This window comes from Monodelphis domestica, chromosome 1 (genome assembly GCF_027887165.1).
Source record: "Monodelphis domestica isolate mMonDom1 chromosome 1, mMonDom1.pri, whole genome shotgun sequence".
NCBI classification, from domain to species: domain Eukaryota; kingdom Metazoa; phylum Chordata; class Mammalia; order Didelphimorphia; family Didelphidae; genus Monodelphis; species Monodelphis domestica.
This window is the reverse complement of record NC_077227.1, coordinates 678,673,504-678,692,658: the sequence shown is the minus strand read 5'-3', so window position 1 is coordinate 678,692,658 and position 19,155 is coordinate 678,673,504. Positions and strand designations below refer to the sequence as shown.

Here is a 19,155-nt window from a genome sequence, read left to right as displayed (position 1 = left end):
CTTAAAATTTCTTAGACTTATGAATGTTGGAAATTTCCCCATTGGGAAATTTCATACTGGAAAAAATTTCCTACTGATAGTAAGAACTCTATTGGAATGTGAAACCCATTGGCATGGGAGGATCCTTCTCCTCCCTACTTAAGACTACTTTAGGACAGAAACCTTTTGCTAAACAATGGAAAGGGTTTTGACCTATGCTTAAGCATAGAACAGGAAGTTCTTTGAGTCATGATTGATTTTAGAATTGATACAATAGAGATACTTGGAATGACAGAACCAGGTCTTGGAAAATACAATCTCCACCCTACTTAGAGTAACAGGATTTAGGAAGGGCTGCTGCAAAGATCAAGATTTAATTATTTGAGAATATGACCCTCAACAGACATGTACAAAGCCACAGACCTCTGGGAGGTCCTGGGTTAAACTAGAGCCACCATTGGCACAGGGGAGACATGGACAGTGATTGGTAGATGTGAGAACTGAGGGGAGGGAACTTAGATGGTTTCCTTAAAGATAGTGGGGTCTGAGGACAGAGGGAGGAGAGTTTTTTGCTCTGAGAGGTTTTGCTCTGAGGAGGTTTTGCTCTGAGGAGGTTTTGCTCTGAGAGGTTTTGCTCTGAAGGAGTCTGGAGGTGGAGGACCCTGAGACTGTTTCTCCATTTTGGTCACGTGAGTGATAGGGACTGATCTCTTTTCTTTGCCTCAGCTATCTAAGGGCTTGGGCCTTTGGCCCAGCCTAAGAAGAGGGGGTATTTAAGTCCTATTCCCTTCTCTCCCCTTTCTCTGTCTCTGTCTCTGTCTCTCTCTCTCTCTCTCTCTCTCTGTCTCTCTCTCTCTCTCTCTCTCTCTCTCTCTCTCTCTCTCTCTCTCTCTCTAATACCTTTCTTCCTCCTGTTTGTAATTAAAAACTCCAAAAGGTTGACTGCTGACTTGAGTTTTCGTTTAGGAATTACATAGCTGAATTCCTTGGCGACCTTAAATTAATATATATCAGTCTTTTAAAGTGATTTCGATGTCACAGTTGGGAGTGGGTGGAGTGATATTGGTCAACAATTTATAGAAATCAAAAGGTTTGAAGGCAAGGAGAATGCCCTTGGATTCAGCAGTTAAAAGGTAGTTGGTGACATTAGAGAGAGCTATGCCAGTTAAGTGGTGTGGATAGATAAAAATGAGAGTTGAGGAGAAAGCAAGAGCTGAAAAACAATTGGTTGATGCTAAAGAGATCAAAGAAAGAGGAAAAGAACCCACATGTACAAAAATATTTATAGCAACTCTTTTTGTGGTTATAAAGGAACGTAAACTAAGGGGGGTGCCCCTCAATTGGGGAGCAGCTGAACAGTATGGCATATGAATGTAATGGATACATTTTAAATTTAAGTTGTCACATCTTACTATGGTTTCATAAGTAATGATGAAGGGGATGAGTTCAAAAGAACCTCTGAGGACTTCTATGGAACTATGCAGAGCAAAGTGAGTAGAACTAAGATAATTTATGAAAAAATAGCAACCTTGTAAAAAACAAACAAATTTCAAAACCATAAGAATCTGATCAATACAGTGACTCACCCTGATTCCAGAGGACTGATGATGAAGCATGTTACCCATCTCCTGACAGAGAGGCAGTGCTTTCAGGAGTATAGAATAAGATGACCTTTTTTTTTGTACCTGGGCAATGTGGAGATTTGTTTGCTTATGCATATTTGTTACAAGAATTTTTAGATTTTTTTTTTCAGTGATGAGGTTGGGGATAGGAGAGAGAAGAAATATTTTTAATTGAAAAAGTTAATTAAAAAATGAGAACAATAGGTTGCAGAGTAGAGAAGGGAGATCATAGGATGACAAACCATTAGAGAACAAGAGAGCAGTCATTACAGCAGGTCCAGGGCAAGTGATATAAGGACAGAAGACAGTACTTGTTGAACTGGGTAAATTTAGAATCAGGATGGTGAAGGGATGGACATGAAGTTAAAATAAGGTTAATGGGCAGGGAGAATACAATGGCATTGAAGGACCAGGGTTGCTAGTGAAGGTAAGAACAAGTTTCCTAGGAATGAGACAGAAAGGCATAGTTATAGTGATTCATAAAGAGATAGTGATTTAAGAATCCAGAATATTAGAGAAAGAAAAGTGTTTAGTGATGGAAAAGTATGAGATCAGCCAGTCAGTAAGCATTCATGAAGTGCTTACTATATGCTAGGGCTTGTACTAAGCACTGCACATACTAAGAAAGGCAAAAGACAGTTCCTGCCTTCAAGGAGCTCATAGTCTAACAAAGATGTGATTACTATCATGGGGATCTGAAATTAGAAAGAGACTGGGATGTTACTACAGAAAATTCCTGGAAGAGAAAACTCTACCAAAGTAGATCATTATTATTTTTGTAACTTACGGTCTTAGAAGAGAGTTGATTAGAGCACTGAGAAGTTAAGGGAATTTGTCCAGGAACACATTAAACACTTAAAAAGTGTTTGAGGCAGGATTTGCATGCAGGTCTTCCTGACCTCCAAGTCAAGCACCCTCCACTCTATCATGCTGCCTCTCCCATATTAGGCACTCAATTAATTAATGTTATAAGAACAAATGAATCAAAGACTGCCAGAATATAAATTCCTTGAGGGTGGACTACCATTTTATGTTTATATAGTCAATGCTTGTTGCATTGGATTGATCTACTGAGATACAGAGGCTGTGATCAGAATTGTGGGTTCTCGACTCTCTATGTGGGTTTGCTGAACAACAGATCTAACTACACATGTTATCGATCTTGTCATTTTACAATTCTGCCTGTCACTTGCATTGTTGTTACACACCTCTCCATGCCTGTCAACAGTAATGCAAGCTGACTTGCAGGGGTGAAACACAAGCTGCCACATTATGTGGTTGTCACTGAGTGATCAGAGGACAGTTAAAACTGACATGGTTGGCTCCCATGGTGAATTCACATTCTGTCACCACTTTTCCTTGAATTCATTTCCTTTGATTGTTTTGGGTGATGACATTTGGGAGTAACGTTGTATAACAAAAATGCCTATTGATGGGTTTCATTGCTCATTGTTCATATGCATTTCATTTTGTCTCTTTGAAGAAGTTTATTTTAAAGCATCTAATTTTAGTTTGCAATGGATTTATATTTAAAAATGACAACAAACTTTTTTTTTTCTTTTCTCCTTCTATGAAATCCTTCTCTTTCTTTGGCCAGCCCTTCCTTTTAGACTCGTTTTTTCCTTTAAGGCCTATCTTGGACAATGACTGGAACTTAAATAGAAATTGATATTCTAAAAATGGATATTTATAAACATCCCCAGGCTTCCCCAACTGTCAGAAACATAGCCTTGCTTCTGTGAGTTAGCTCTGTGATTCTTTAGAAACATCCTGCAGGTCGAATAAAACCCATAATTTTCACATAGCAGCAACAAACATGCTTTTGGGAGATTATGAGGGAGCGAATCATTAAGATTGATATGGGAATATTTGGAAACTATGATGCCATGATGGTGGGGAACTACTTTTATGGGTCTTCTTTCACAGATCTAAACTTAGTATATGAGGTTCAGGGAATTGCTTGAGGAATATAACAGTTGAGGGATTTGTCTAGGGTCATTTAGATAACATTAGAGTAGGATTTGAACCTATATTTTCCTGTCTCCTAGCCCTTAGCATTATTGATAACTTAACAGATTGAAATGAGGGAAACATTGGGAAACCAAATAGCAACCTTAGACAAATGAAAACTACTCTGAAATATTTGTTATGTAAACTCTAACTAATAAAGTCTGTTGAGAATCAGAGATCAATAGAATGTTAATTCTGGAAGGGAACTATAAAACAGAATACTTGTACAGAATCAAAACTAAAGATCTGAAAAGGGACCTCAAAGGTCCAACACTCATTTTATAGCTGAAGATACTTTTTAGAGAAATAAAAGTCATACAAATAGTCAGTAGCAGACCTGGGTTTTCACCCCACCCCCCAAGTTTTTAACTCTGAGTCCAGTGTTTTTACCACTACAGCATGATACATTTGTTCTTGTAAGTTCTTGGTATCATAAAATGGTAACTAAAAGGTGGCAGGGTTTCCAGGTCAACAAGCATTATTCTTTGCATCTTGGCAGTTTAATTGTTTCTGAATCTATCTAATGACAATAGTGTGAAAGACTTCATTGAATGTTTTTCCAAAAAACAAGTATATCATATTTATAATATTACTATGGTCTTACTGTCTAGTAACTTGTCAAAAAAGGAACTGAGATTAGCCTGATATGACTTATTCTTGATTAAACCAAGCTGACTCATAATATTCATTGCTTTCCTTTCTAAACTACACAAAAATAATATGTTCTAGAATTTTATCAGGAATTGACATCAAGCCTACTGGCCTATATGTTGAATTATGTGGCACCTCTCCCTTTTGTTATTTTGGGGGGGGGTTGGGGTTGATTTTTAAGTTTTATGTTTAATGTAAAACACATTAGAGAAATTTTGGGCCATGTTACAAGAAGAAAAGAATTGGTTAGTCTTGCAGTTTTAAAAATCCATTCTCTCCCTGAACTATTAAGAATGTTAGTGATACCTTTTGTTTTGATACAATAGATTCTTCCCAATAAGTACTCAAATAAACCCTTTTACAAAGTTCATCCCTCTTCAGCCCGCAAGCAGAATACAGTTGTTAGTATAAATGAATACATTGCCCTTGGTAGTATGCTACTAACACCAACTAGAATTTTGTTGTCATCCATTTTGATTTTATTTCATTGCACTCATTTGGTTCTGCTTTCTTCACTCTGTATCATTCACACAAGTCTATGATTTTTTCAAAGATCATTATATCATTTTAACAATCATATCCAACAGTGCTTTCAGTATCTTGGAACAGGTTCTTAAACCCACTGAGGGCAGCTATGATATTCTGTATCAGCTGATGGTAACTGGTAAGGATTCTTTCACTCAGAGCCTTAACTAACTGAAACTGTTTCTATCATGACGAGAACAAAGGACAGTTTTTATTCTATTCCTTCATATCTCCCAAAAGAGATTAACAGTGTACCATATGCTCTAGATTTTGAGCAAGCAGATTTCAAAGGGTTCATAAAAAGGACAGGTAGATTCCCATAAACTAAAATTCTCTGAGGGAATGAATGCCTAGAAGGCATGGGAATCTCTTAAGGGTGAAAATCTGAGGACACAAAAGGAAAACACTTCAAGGTAGAAGAAAAAATACTGAAGAAATCAATGGTGATGTATGGAAACTAACGAACCAATTTCAATTAAATACACACACACACACACACACACACACTCACATATATGGAACAGAGAGCAGATAAAATTTAAAGAATTATAAGAACATGGCACAGCCTTGTAAAAACAGTATCCGGAGTTCTAAATCTCAGAAAGACCTGGGGATGGAATTGAAAGTCAAGGACAACTTTACAAATAGAGATGGGGAAGCTGTGATTAGATAGTTTTTCTGAAAAAGATCTAGGGGTTTTGGTGGACTGCAAGTTCAATATGAGTCAGCAATGTAATATGGATACCAAAAAAGCCTAATGTGCTCTTGGGATGGATTAAGTAGAATAGGCTGCTTCAAGAGATGATGAGATCCTTCTCACTGGAATAGAGACTGGATGACTCCCTATCATGTATGTTTTAATGAATCTTCCTTTTTGGATATGCATTAGAATAGGTGACTGCAAGATCCTTCCATATCTAGAATTTTGTGGTATTCACTGGGGCCTCAAGTTCATTAAAATATCCTAGGAAAGAAATGGACATTTTAAAAAATGCACAAGAGTAAAATATAGCTTTTAACAATAGTCTGGCTTAGTCAGGCAGAGCAACAAAGGATGCCCCTCTCCCTTAAGCCTCTCTGACAGGATGAGCAACATTGCAGACATTTGACTCTCAGTAGCTGACTCGCCAGCAGCATCTAACAGCCTGACAATGGAGAGCTGAATGCTGGGTTGATCAAAAACCATGTGCTCATTTGGAGACTCGATGACCAAAAGCCTTAAATCAACATTGTGTGGCATTTACTATGTGGCTCCATGACAGGTTTGATTTGCAAAACAAGCCATGTCTTGAATGAGAAGCCAGTGAAGAGCTTTGCTAACTAAGAATAGCCATAACCTCAAAGTACTCACAGAATCCCCAAATTAGAAGAGACCTTAAAGGTCATCTACTCCAATCCTTGTGTAAGCAAGAATGTCTTTTAGGGCATATCTGATGATCGGTCATCCAGCTTTCATTGGATGACCTGAATCCATTTTCACTTGTAGATAGCTCTAATTGTTGGAAAATTTTTTCTTATACCAGCTCTAAATCAGCTTCTTTTTAATATCTATGTTTTTAAAATCATATCATATATATACATATATATATATGTTTAATATGATTCTTATATCTGTCTTCTGGGGTAAAGCAGAGCAAGCCTAATTCTTCTTCCACCTAATCATACTTCAAATACTTGAAGAGGTGGATTATGTTTTCCCTAAGCTAATCATTTGTAGTTCCTTTAACTGATCCCCATATGGTATGATCTTAGGCCCTTTTACTCTCTGGTTACATTCTGCTAGATAAGCTACAAAATGTGGTGCTCCAGAACTGAGCCCAAGATTCTATAGGTCTCATCAGGAGAAAGTACCTACCAATCAGTCAGAAAAAAAGTAATGAAACTTCTACTATGTGCCAGGCACTGTCCAAGCACTGGGGATACAATGAGAGGCAAAGGATAGCCTCTGTTCTCAAGGAGTTCCCAGTCTCATGGAGGAAACTACATGTAGAAATTACATACAAATAAGCTAGGTGAATTGGAAATAATTAGTAAATGGAGGTATTAGAATCAAGGAGTCTTGGGAAAGGATTCCTGTAGAAGGCAGGATTTTACCTGAGAGAATAGGTAACCTTCTAAGCTGGCATTAAACCATCTAATGACTAATTCAAACAGTTCTGAATTTATATGAATCATCAACTCTCGTTTAACCAACTTGGTTGTTTTGCCAAAACCAAAGATCATTCTCTTCACCAGAGGGAACAAGAGTGAAAAAAGATGAGCAACTCTGCCATCTCTATTGTCAGTTGTCATCATCTTTTTGAGCCTAGGCAAAAGTTCCTGTCTCACATTTTAGCTTAAAAGAACGTGCCCATATAACAATGATGGTGAACCTCTCTGTTGGCATGCCTGCAGTTGCCAGCCAGAGTTCATTACTAGAAAATCAGAGGGACCCAGGACAGAGCAGCTCCCTTTCCCCTCTCCATGTGCCTAAGGACATTCCTCAATTCACCTGCTCATCTGTTTAGTAGTCAATGGGAGCATTTCCTCTCCCCCCTGCCTGGGTTGTGTGTGTGTGTGTGTGTGTGTGTGTGTGTGTGTGTGTGTGTGTGTGTGTGTGTGAGAGAGAGAGAGAGAGAGAGAGAGAGAGAGAGAGAGAGAGAGAGAGAGAGAGAGAGAGAGAGAGAGAGAGAGGCAGTGGGTTTGGGGCCTGGTACTCCATCTCTCAAAGGTTCACCATCACTACTATATAACAACCCTCTTAACTGTCCTTAATTTTTTTCTCACCAAGTATAGATCGTTTTACGCTTTAGAGATCTGGTCATCCTGTATAGGGCCCCATGCCACACTTTTCCTATTCTTATATTATAAACCTACATATTCTTGATGACTATTAAAAATTCAAATTGGCCAATGAGTTGCCTATTTTGAGAGCTCTTCCCCTTTTTCTTTTCATCAGAACTATCATTTTTAGATGGCAATGGTCTCTCTGTGTTTTAAGAATTGATATAATTCAATCAGAGCTGTTCAAAATTGCATATAATCTGCAAGAAGTCAGAGCTAAAAAATATTTGTACATCTGTAATGAAAAAAATACTAAATCCAAGTTAGTCTGTGATCACATCCTAGCTCTGAGACTTTGGGATATAGCTTAATCTCTTTGGGCATTTTTTCCTTTTTTGTAAAATGGGATTGGGGTAGGATCTGATAAGATGACTCTCTACCCCCCTCCTAGCTCTAAAGACTATATAATCCCCTGATCCCTATCTCCTGCTGAGTGTTTAGTTTTAATTTTGACAAGTCTTGTCACACCATTGTCATTTAGTCATGCTTACCCCTTGGTCTCCATTACCCAATGCCTCCAGAAATTCTTTTTCCAAAAGAAACTGAGATCTCAGGAAAGACTCAAATCAGATATACAGCATGAGAGAATATCAGATAGACAACTTCTCATCACACTATTTTTCTAATCTAATTTCTGCATGGAGCAAAATGGGGACTGTGATAGAGGCTGGCACTAAAGAAAAAGTGCCAGTATGTGAAATTGATCATCTCGATGGGGAAGGGGCCCCAGGAGTGAATTTCCTGAGGTGAGAAGACTCTGGCTGGGAGAGCAGTGAGGGTCTCTCCATCTCACATTGAAGAGAGAAGGTGGATAAAGACTTTCTCCTGAGGTTTACCCACTTTTCCTGCTGGTGACTGGAAATCCTTCCCCCCAACACTTCCCAATTGAAGGGAATTTCTGACGAGAAACCTGAGCAGACTTTACCTCAGCTCCTGTTGCCCAGGGGTGAGTCAACCTGACTTTCTCTCAGGACCTCAGGCTGCCAAGGCCTGAGTTCCCCCCAAACTTGAGGGAGGGAAAAGGGTTTAGATAGCCACAGGGACTCCCTTTCCCCACTTTCCTATTCCCATTCTTCCCTGCCCGTTATTCCATTTGTATTACTTGATTGAGTTAACATTAAAGTTATCTGTTCCCCAAGCTGAGTGTGAGTGAACGGATCAAGGGGAGACCTTTTGGGTCTCAAGTAGTAAATTGGGGACAAGAGAGACAAGAGCGAATTGGAGAGAGCAGCTTTAGCTAAGGAGGGAAGGCAGAAGAGGGAAAATCTTTAAACCCCCTCTCCTCTCTCTGAGCTAACCTGTTACATCTGCTGTCTCCCCTGAACCCCACTTTGGGAAGGGGGTTCTCCTCTCTTTCCCTCCCTCTCCATGCCTCAGGGTCCAAGCCTCCCCTCATGAGTACATCCCTTTGCTTTCTTTTTTATTTTTTTTTAGAACAGGACTTAACTCATTACTTTATCATAGTCTAACTACCCAACCTTCAATCTTCTACCCTCATGTCTCTCCTGCCCTCACATGACTACTACCTCCCTCAGACCAGAACGCAGTGCACAGCTAGTGTTTTAAGAGCTCAGTACCTTCTTTGGCTCTCAGGATACATGTACTTTTATTATCTCTTGCTATTCCTTCCCACTCCCAGTATATCTGGCTCTCTCACTTTGTTCCCACCTTCTACTTGCTCTTCTAGGTTCCCATTATCACTGTTCCTTCTCCCTGTCCTATATTCAAACTGGATCCTTCTCATAGTAACCCAACTAGCACCCACAATCCTGTATGTTTTCTCCAAATACCAGATCTGACAGACTACAAATTTCTTAGTTCTCACTTTTCCCTTCAACATCTCCAGAGTGATTTCTAACTGCAAATGACTAATTCCAGCCTTGGGACTGTGTTTTGATGCCCTTTGATATGTCTAGGAACAGCTAGAAGAAGTTGTGTGGCCCTAGAACCTTGAATGTACTTTTCTTCTATCATGAGGGTCCATGACATCTTCAGTATGTGCCATCATTCTCTCTCTCAAGTTCATTTTTCTTCCATTTATTCCTGGCCTGAGGCAGGAAAATTTTGCTTCTCTAAACCTCAGAGAAAGAACTGCCTCAAACTGCTGTTGGACTAAATAGACAAGCCTTTTTCTGTGCTTCCCTGTCCCTAACCCCTCTGCCTACCCTGCCTTCCCCCTGAGACTACTTTCTATTCATACTGTATGGAACAGCTAGGTGACACAGTGGATAGAACCCTGGACTTAGAGTCAGGAAGATGTGAATTCAAATCTAGCCTCTGACACTTACTAGCTATGTGACCCTAGGCAAAGCCATTTAACCTCTGCCTGCCTCGGTATCCTCAGTTGCAAAATGGGAATAACAACAGCATCTACCACTCAGGATTGTCGTTAAAATCAAATGAGTATTTGTGAACCACTCAGTACAGTGCCTGATGCATAGTAGACTTCACAGAAATGCTAACTGCTATTGTTATTATTAATTATCTGTTATATATACACTTTTTTGCATGTTTTCTTCATTAGAATTTGCACTCTTTGAGGGTAGAGATGGTACCTCTTTGTGTTAAGCTTTGTACAACCACTTTACAAGTTCTCATTGACTCATTGATTAACTGCTTAAATGCTTTCTAGCACTTTCCCTCAGATTTCCTTTGTCTAGTTCCTACCACAGAGTTTTCTGTCTCTCCTTTCCTTCTGGGATAAATTGGCATCCCAAATAGACCAAGGTAGTAAGATTCAATTCAGTAGCCATTTATGAACCTCCTATGTTCAAGCATCCTACTGGGTGACAGGGGTACAAGCAGAGCAATGAAATAGTCCTTGATCTTAAGAAGCTCAAATTTCTAGTGTGGGAGATTCAAACAATCCCTCAAGGATACTAAAATTCACCATTGTTCTTGACAAAAGACCATCTTCTTTTGTATTCCAAATTAGTGTTAATAACCAATTTACTTATTATGAAGAATAAGTACCATGGATGTTTTTGTTGTTCATCTATTTCTTCTGTAGTTTGTGAAATGGCTTGCTAATTTTTTTTTCTATTTTGTTGGCAGTTCTGTCCTCCCCACCCTCTTTTGAGCTCTTTCCCAGGCGCCTCCCCATGCCCCCAACAAACACAATTACTTCAAGGGCCACACAGGATATTCTTGTTCCCACCTTCTAGGCCCACCCATGATGTGTCTGTGTTTGTGTGTGTGTAGGTTATCTACATATTGAAGTACTGTCCCTCTAAGACCCCCTTTGATGCCTCACCGGGGCACACATTACCTTGGGTTCTTGAAAACTATGCCAGTAGAGCACAGATTCTGGGAAGTCCCATGGATGGAACTGGCAAGAGACAGTGTCTATTGTCATAGGAACAGCCTATAAGGGTGGAGAGGCTCATCACCAGAGGATGAATTATTTTGACCGCAGTAGCTGATGAAACCCTCTACTCAGGCATGTAGCAGCTGTGATCTGCCTTGGAAATACACTGATGAAATCAGGGCTTCCTGAATTCCTAGAGGAGAGTGGCCATGCTTAGAAAGGGTCATTCAGCTCAATGTCTACAGTTAGTAGGAAACAGATTTTTCCATAGAGCTTAGAAAGCAGAGACAGAGAGAGTGACACACACACACACACACACACACACACACACAGAGACAAACACACACACATACACACACACACACACACACACACAGAATTATCTCTTGTGAGTTTCAGATCTTTCCTTGACCTTTTTCTTTGTATTTCTATTGTTCAAACTGTCCAGATACTATTTTCTTTTATCTATTGTTTCATGGACAATGCTGGCAGTCTGATCAAACCTAAGGACCCCTTCCTAGAATGTTTAAAAACAAACAAAAAAATATATATCATGACAAAGGAAACCAATTCTACTGAAATAGTTACTAGAATATTTAAAATTCCAAATTAATAGGCCCTAATTTAAGAATCTTTAATATATGTAGCTCAAGATAACCCCAATGAATGAAAAATATTTGTTAAAGGTTTATTATGTGCAAAGCACCATGCTAAACCCTGGTGATATAAACAGAAAAGCAAGACAGTCCCTGCTCCTAAGTTCTAATAGAAAGAATACATGTATGAACATTTAGCTCCAGGGAAAATGGAAAGTTCTAGTGGTCTCTAGGCTGCAGCAACAGAGCTGATGGTAATGCGTCTTCTTTATTGTTGTTTCCATCCGTTTTTGGCACTGAGATGTTTGGCAGTGCCAAGACCTTTGGTGGTAAGAACTTTCTATACTGCATCTTCAGTAGCTGTGGCTGCTTAAATAGAGGCATCAGCAGATAAAGAAGCAGCTGTCAGGTTGGGCTCCTTGATTCCATGAGTGATGGCTGTGGTGAACATGCTGGAAGCAAGGCCAGTAGTCAAGAGAGCTGCTGATATTTCTGTGTCTTTTGTGCTCACCTGCCCATCACTGGCCATTGCTTGGCAGTTTGCATTGGTGGTAGCAGGGATGACAGCCCCTATTTCCACAAGTGTTGCTCTCTTTAATGGTAGTTAAAGAAACTAAGGTTTTTTTAAGAAGTCTTTTAGTAGCAGAACTGCATCTTCAGAAAAGTGTGAAGTCATTTACCTACACCAAGTCTAATTCCTAATAAGAGTTAGGCTTTCCCAAACACTCAAATAACCTGACAGTTTTTCAGTTGCCAACATTTAATTACAAGCTCTCGAGAATGGAACAAAGATGGTTTATTGTGTGAAATAAGCAGGGGTCAATAGTCTGGTGGTCTAATGGGCATTGCTATTTCTGGGTACCCGGGACTTGGAGTTGTGGCCTATTTTTTACCAGTATCTGAGGGAAAGTGACTGAAGTGTTTTGACTTAGCTGGCACATACTACTCCTCAGAATGCCTTGTGGCTTCTGCTAGTCTTGCTGACTTGTTCTATTGGTAACAGTGGGTCAGCAGATGATGCTGGTAGTGATGGGGATGGCAGGTCCCTTCTTCACAGGTAAGCTAAGGCAAGAAGCAAACAGAGGGTCCTTTCAATGACAATGCATAGAGTGGGTGAATTGAATAATATTAGAGAACTGTGTTATATTTTGTATACTTCCTGGGCCAATTGTAGCAGGAGTAGCTAAGAGGAACTAACACAAAAGCCAAATAATTTCTTCCCCATAACTCCTTGGCTTGGAGTGGCCTATCTATCTGTGGTCTAAAGACTCTGGCTGTATGTAGTAAGATTTCACTGGATGTCCTCCATTCCCGGAATGTTCCCCCATACTCATTTCTACTTACTGGCTTCCCTCAAATTCTAGCTATAGTTTCCCCTTTTAAAAGAAGCCTTACCCCAACCCTCTTAATTCTAGTATCTTTTCTGTGTTTATTACCCCCAATTTAGCCTATCTACATCTTGCTTGTTCATGGTGGTTTGTTTGCATATTGTCTTCCACATTAGACTGAGCTCCTTGAGAGCAGGGACTGCCTTTTGCCTTTATTTGTATCTGTAGCACTCAAACACAGAGCCTGGCACAATATAGGCACTTAACAATATTTATTGACCGACTGACAGGTATTCAACTATGAAGTAGCCATTTTATTATTATTTTTTATTGCTAATGTTGTTTCTATGATTAGGTAAATACATATTACCCATACCCTCTAGTCCAGGGGTGTCAAATTCCAAACCTAAATTCTCCCTATGGACTGCATGTTGACTTAGAAAACCACATATTAACATTATCTATGTTTTATTAATTTTTTAATTAATTTTGTTAAATATTTCCCAGTTACATTTTAATCTATCTTAGGCTCACTTGGGTGGATGGCAGACCAAAGATGGGAGACACAGAACTGGAGAAGAGAAGTCTGTTTACTGTCTGAGAACCTTAGAGAACTTAGTACTTCTCTAACACACCCAACTAGCAGAGTAAAGGACATAACTTCCAGGAAGAACATAATGCTTCCCTCCTCTTATTTTTCTGTTTTATTATGATCCAGTTATTGGCCAGCATTGCCACATTGGAATTAAATTTGCACTATTTACCCCACAGTTATAAAAAAGAAAGTAATTTGTAAGCCTTGAAGTACTGCAGAAATGCTCTATTTTTGCCTTTGAAGGTGTATGCATGGTATCCATTTGGACTTTGCTTATTCTCGTTTAGGGAGTATGGGGCGGGGACACCCAGCAGTAAGAGAGAGAATGGGGGATAAGAATAAAAAGTTTATTTTTCTATACATACATCACTTTTGTGCATATCCAAACTAATCAGGAAATTAAGACACATGGCAAAGGACTCCATGTAGACAATGAACTCTTCCAGATGCTTTGCTTTGCAGATGGCATTATGATGACTGAATCATGGCATAGTGGAAAGAGCACCATAGCTATCAACCTATAAAAGTAGAATTCTGGGAAGGGTTTGGTCACCCTCATAGTATGAAGGATCCTATAACATCAGTGCTAAGTAGCAAACAGGTTGTGAAGCTTCTCCTGGAACACAGGAATGAATTCTTCTATTTGGGAACCATTTTGTGCTGAAAGGAGGCAGTTTGGGGAGGAACTTTTAAGGGAGGGAAGAACATAAAAGACAATTCAAGACAATTGACAAGATTTTCCTTGCCCACCCAATCTATAAGATGACTCAGTGGGGTATAGATTAAAATGTGGATGTAAATAATGAATGAAAAAATTATTAAAATCTCATTATGGGCTAAGCATTTTGCTAAGGGAGAGAGCTACAAATATAAGTAAGCAAGATAGTCCCTGGGCTTAAGGAAGTTACATTCTAATAGTGGAAATTAAAAAAAAAAGGAGCTAGAGTTAGAAAGGGAATAGAGGGAGTATTGAGGAAGGGAAGGAGGCCAGGTTTGGAAATATCTAGGAAGTAGTGTGTTGGCTTGGTCTCAGGCAGGATAAGATGAAAACTCACTGATCAGAGTCCAGTTCCAGGAATGGGGTATGTAAGAAACCAGTGAAGAGTGAACAGAAACCTGAGTTTGTAGCAAACTTTGTAGAAACCTGAGTTGTAGCAAACTTACAAATGGCAACCACCAGAAACAATCAAGTTGGCAGCCTTGCTAGAGGCAAGCCAGAGACTACTTTCCACATGTGAAATCCTTTGCCATCTAGGCCTCTTCTTGGAATAATCTTTTTAAGGTCATAACATAAAATACATAGGATTATAAAAGAAACCAATTCCATTGAAATAGTTATCAAAATAGTTTTAAAAATATGTTAATTTTAACCACATAACTGCAATTTATCAGCTCTCCTCTAACTAGTGTTTTCCACATACATATTAAGCCCATGGTTCAGATACAATATATGAAACAGACTAAGCATGTAGCCTTTTTATTCAGCCCTTTTCATTCTACTAAGTACATATTCAGTGTGTATGTGTTGGGGTTGGCCAGGGGGAGGTATCACTAGTACAACCTTCCTTGTTAGGTTCAACTACAAAAACAAATCTGTTCAGTGATGACCTATCAATATCCATTGAGGCAAAAAATAGGTTGATGCTTGGATAAGAGGTTTGTTACTGTCATAGAGGATGTCCAAATGGAGCAAGAAAGATGCCCTACAGATAGTGAGCTCTTCTGATGCTTCTGTTTGCCAATGCCATTGACTCTGTAGTATTAGAGAATCTCATCAGTTAGATCTATGATCATTTAAAACATATTAGTTTAACTATCAACATAGCAAAAACCAAATGGATAAAGAACGCCTATTACTAGTATTATGACATGCAGTTGGATAGATGGTTTATTGAATTTGATCTCTCTTACTCTGTCTCTTTGTCTACCTTTATTGGTCTCGTTCTCTATTCCTCTGTCTCTGTCTCTCCCTATGTTTTTTTCTGTCCATGTCTATCTCCTTCCCGCCCTCTATCCCCCTCATGCATAAGAGGTTATATGAAAGCTATCACTCAGGAAATGTAGGATTAGGAAAGGAAATCACCTGTTCATATACAGTAAGAGCAGAGACCAAATAGAGGATACTACTGGAGGCATCCATTGAGTGTTAGAACACCTAGGATAAAGCCTTCAGCATGTTAGGTAGACTCTTTATGGGAATACATAGATGAGAATCACAGATGATGAAAAGGCATGGCAGAGGTGGCATGTCATTAGATCCACTGATATTTTGATATATCAGGATATTGGTTCAGGGCTGATGTTGATTCAGCTGGAAGCTGAGAGACTGAGTTGGGAACAATCATTGGGGAAGTGTGTAAGGGGAGCCATTAACTATGGAGAAAATATTTTCTGATTTTATGTTACATTGAGATTAGAGAGTGAAAGGTCATTACTTTGGGCAATGGGTTTATATGAGGTAGTTTCTGTTATATATGAAGGAAAATTAGTGAGAATGTTCCAATGTAGATATCAAACTTGGGAGGCTTTAATTTCATAGTAGAACTGAGTATGAGAAATACCTGTTTGCTAGTGACATCTTTTTCCTGACCACCCTGAATATATACTTAGTAGAATGAGTTGAGCTAAATAAAAAGGCTATATAAGATTAGAGTCCGTCTCATATACTGTATCTGAATCATGGGCTTATGAGCTCTTTGTTTTCTCATTTCTGTTTTGGGAAAAGATTACCTAATTGTGGGGAGGGGTTCAAGATAAATTTAATAGATAAAACATTTAAGTGCCTACTATGTGCCATGCACTGTCACAGGGTGAAAGTAATATTAATACTGTAGGTGGTAGTAATAATAATAATTCTAGTAGCAGTTCGGATTTATATTTGGTCTTTGTAGCTTACAAAGTTCTTTCCTCACAACCACACAGGAAGTTATTATCCTTATTTTATAAATGAGAAAATTGAGCCCTAGGGAATATGGTGAAATAATGCTATGTAATAGTGTAGAAATTGGCTTGAAGTCTGGGATGGCTTTACATCTGAGGATCTCCCAGAGTAACATTGCTTTTAAACTTTCTGTATCTTTATTCCTGTTTTTATTTCCCAATAAGTCCATTTTCTCACCACTTTCCCCATAAGTTTAATTTTTACTGACATGCTGAAGTTTCCATTTTTTTCCCTTCTCAATCTTTGTCTGACAAATAAAATAACAGAACCACAAAATCTCAGAGGCTGTCTAGACTAGCCACTGCAAGAATCTTGGCTTCTCTTTGTAATAACCCAAACAAATGTTCATCCAATCTCTACTAATAGACTATTAGTGATGAGGAATTCACCACCCCATACACCTGTTTTCACATTATGATTTTACCTTTGAACATTTCCTGCGGTTATAATGTAGAATGATTTTGACTGTCTGGCTCTGATAACAACTTCCTATGAAAATTACCCTGATCATGTGAATCTGGCAAATAACCCATGTGTTGTCTGGAAATAGTTATTGTCCAATGATTTTCTGCTGAAGTCTGATCATTTTTTTGAGGTGGGGAGGAGGAGAAAGTCTATGATCTGGTTTTAATCTGGCAGTTGGAAGCCTTACACACTTTTTTTTTTGCTGATATATAAAATTTTCTTTCATGACAAATTCAGCCCCTCACATAACCATTCAGCTTCCCCACATGTCATCTAGAAATGATAGTACCAGCTTGACTGGAATGTTGCCAGACTAGAATTTCCTGACTCTAGGTAGGACATAGGTGAGCTAGAGCTAAGAGGAATGGTGCTTAAATCCTGATGGATCTGTGAAATCAAGAGTTTGGGCACAAGTTTACTAGTCCGGAGCAGAGTCCTGCCACAAACCCTGTCTGTCTGGTGTAATTTGCATCTATGTCCTTCCACAAATTCCAATATTATAGGAGTTTGAGCTAGAAGAGTCTTTGGAGATCATCTAATACAACCTCTTCATTTCACCATTGAGGAAACCGAGGCCCAGTGAGGGCAAAATGACCTGCCAAAATGTTACATGGGTAGTGAGCTGAGATTCAGATCCATCTGTTTCTCTGTTTCTCAAAATCAAAAGCTTTTACCATGATTTTACTGTTACCTGTGTGTTAGACTCTGAACTCTAACAGTTTGTTCTGCAATATTAGGGACCTCCCAGTAGTAATCTCTACAGTTCATGAATGCACTCAGGGCTTACCCTGGAAATAAAGATATATGATACTTATTTTGCTTTCTAACAAAGGGGTTTTAGCTTCTCTGTAAGGCTAACAGACATTAAACATTGTTTTGTTTTGTACTTAAAGAGTGACAGATGCAAATATCTGAGCTCTTAGGAAAGTAACTGCACATGATGAGTTCCATTTCCTTTTCCAGAAAATGAGCACACTATCCATGCATACTCACAGCACCATGGTTAGAGGTTCCTACTACATGAAGGAAGCTACAAATCCTGTTACAGGTTCTATCTCTGTCTTTTTCCATTTATTTCCTTCTGGCTAATGTTTATAGTTTCTTCCCTCCATTATCTCTCTGTTTGCTTGTGGCCATCATCAAGACACACTTAGTCCTGTGCTGCCTTTCCTGGGGTAGGTTGGGTTCCCCAATATCTATGTTCTTGCAGTATAACTGCTTCTAGAATATTTTCTTTTCTAAGATAATAATCTCTATAACAATGTTTCCATCCCAGATAGGCTTACACCTTCTGTTTTTTTCCCTATACCCAACCTTGTTCAGTGGAAGAGAGATTGCCAACACATGTCTGGCTGGGGACATGCAACTCAGTCAAACACTGTCTTATTCATGAGGCCTTTCTAGATTCCCCTCTAGAGGTAGTGAATGCCCTCCTTTTCAAACTACCTTATATTTAACTACTTTGTGCAGTTTGTTACAGGTCAGACTGTCATTTCCATACTCAATAAACACAAGTGCTTTCAGTGTCCACTTCTGTGAAATGGGTGGTGGTGGTGGTGGTAATAATAGCACCTACCTCTTAGAATTGTTGTAAGGATAAAATGAAATAATAATTGTAAAACACAGCACTATGTCTAAAACATGATAAATTTCAGCTATTATTATTCCTATTATCATTATTCTGCTTCCAAACTAATCCAAATTAAATTGTTTTGCATTAAAAACCCATCATGAACTGGCTTTAATCTGCCTTTTTAAGGGTTATTATGCATTAATCACCTTCATATACTTTGTGGTTCAGCCATACTGGCTGCCTTGCTGTTCTTTATACATAACACTATTTTCATCTTCATGCCTTTGAACAAATCATCTCAGAATCTTTAGACTTGATCCCTGCAGCTGATAGTACCTTCCTCCAAATTATCTTATATTTTGTTTATATGTGAATCATATGTATATACACATATAGAGATAAAACATACTATTGGATTTTCATATATATTTGATATATATACATATATACTTTCATGTGAGTAGTTAGGCAGTGTCAGCCCTGGAGCTGGAGGATCTAAATTCAGATTTGGCTTAGAACACTAGCTGTGTGAAGCTGAACAAGTCACTCAATCCTATTTGCCTCAATTTCCTCATCTATAAAATGAGCTGGAGAAGGAAAATGGCAAACCACTATAGTATCTTTGCCAAGAAAACCCTAACTGGGGTCACAAAGCATTGGACATGACTAATTGAAAAAACAACACTTTTTCATATATATGTTCTCTCGTGTATATTATCATAATTATAACATATATATGA

The 19,155-nt window shown here is 38.8% G+C and overlaps 1 protein-coding gene across 2 annotated transcripts in view; it reads left to right on the top strand.

Moving 5' to 3' along the window:
• The window catches only part of ADAMTS18 (ADAM metallopeptidase with thrombospondin type 1 motif 18), a 205,783-nt gene that overhangs the window by 42,672 nt on the left and 143,956 nt on the right, over nt 1–19,155 (top strand). The gene's annotated exons all lie outside the window — the stretch shown is intronic.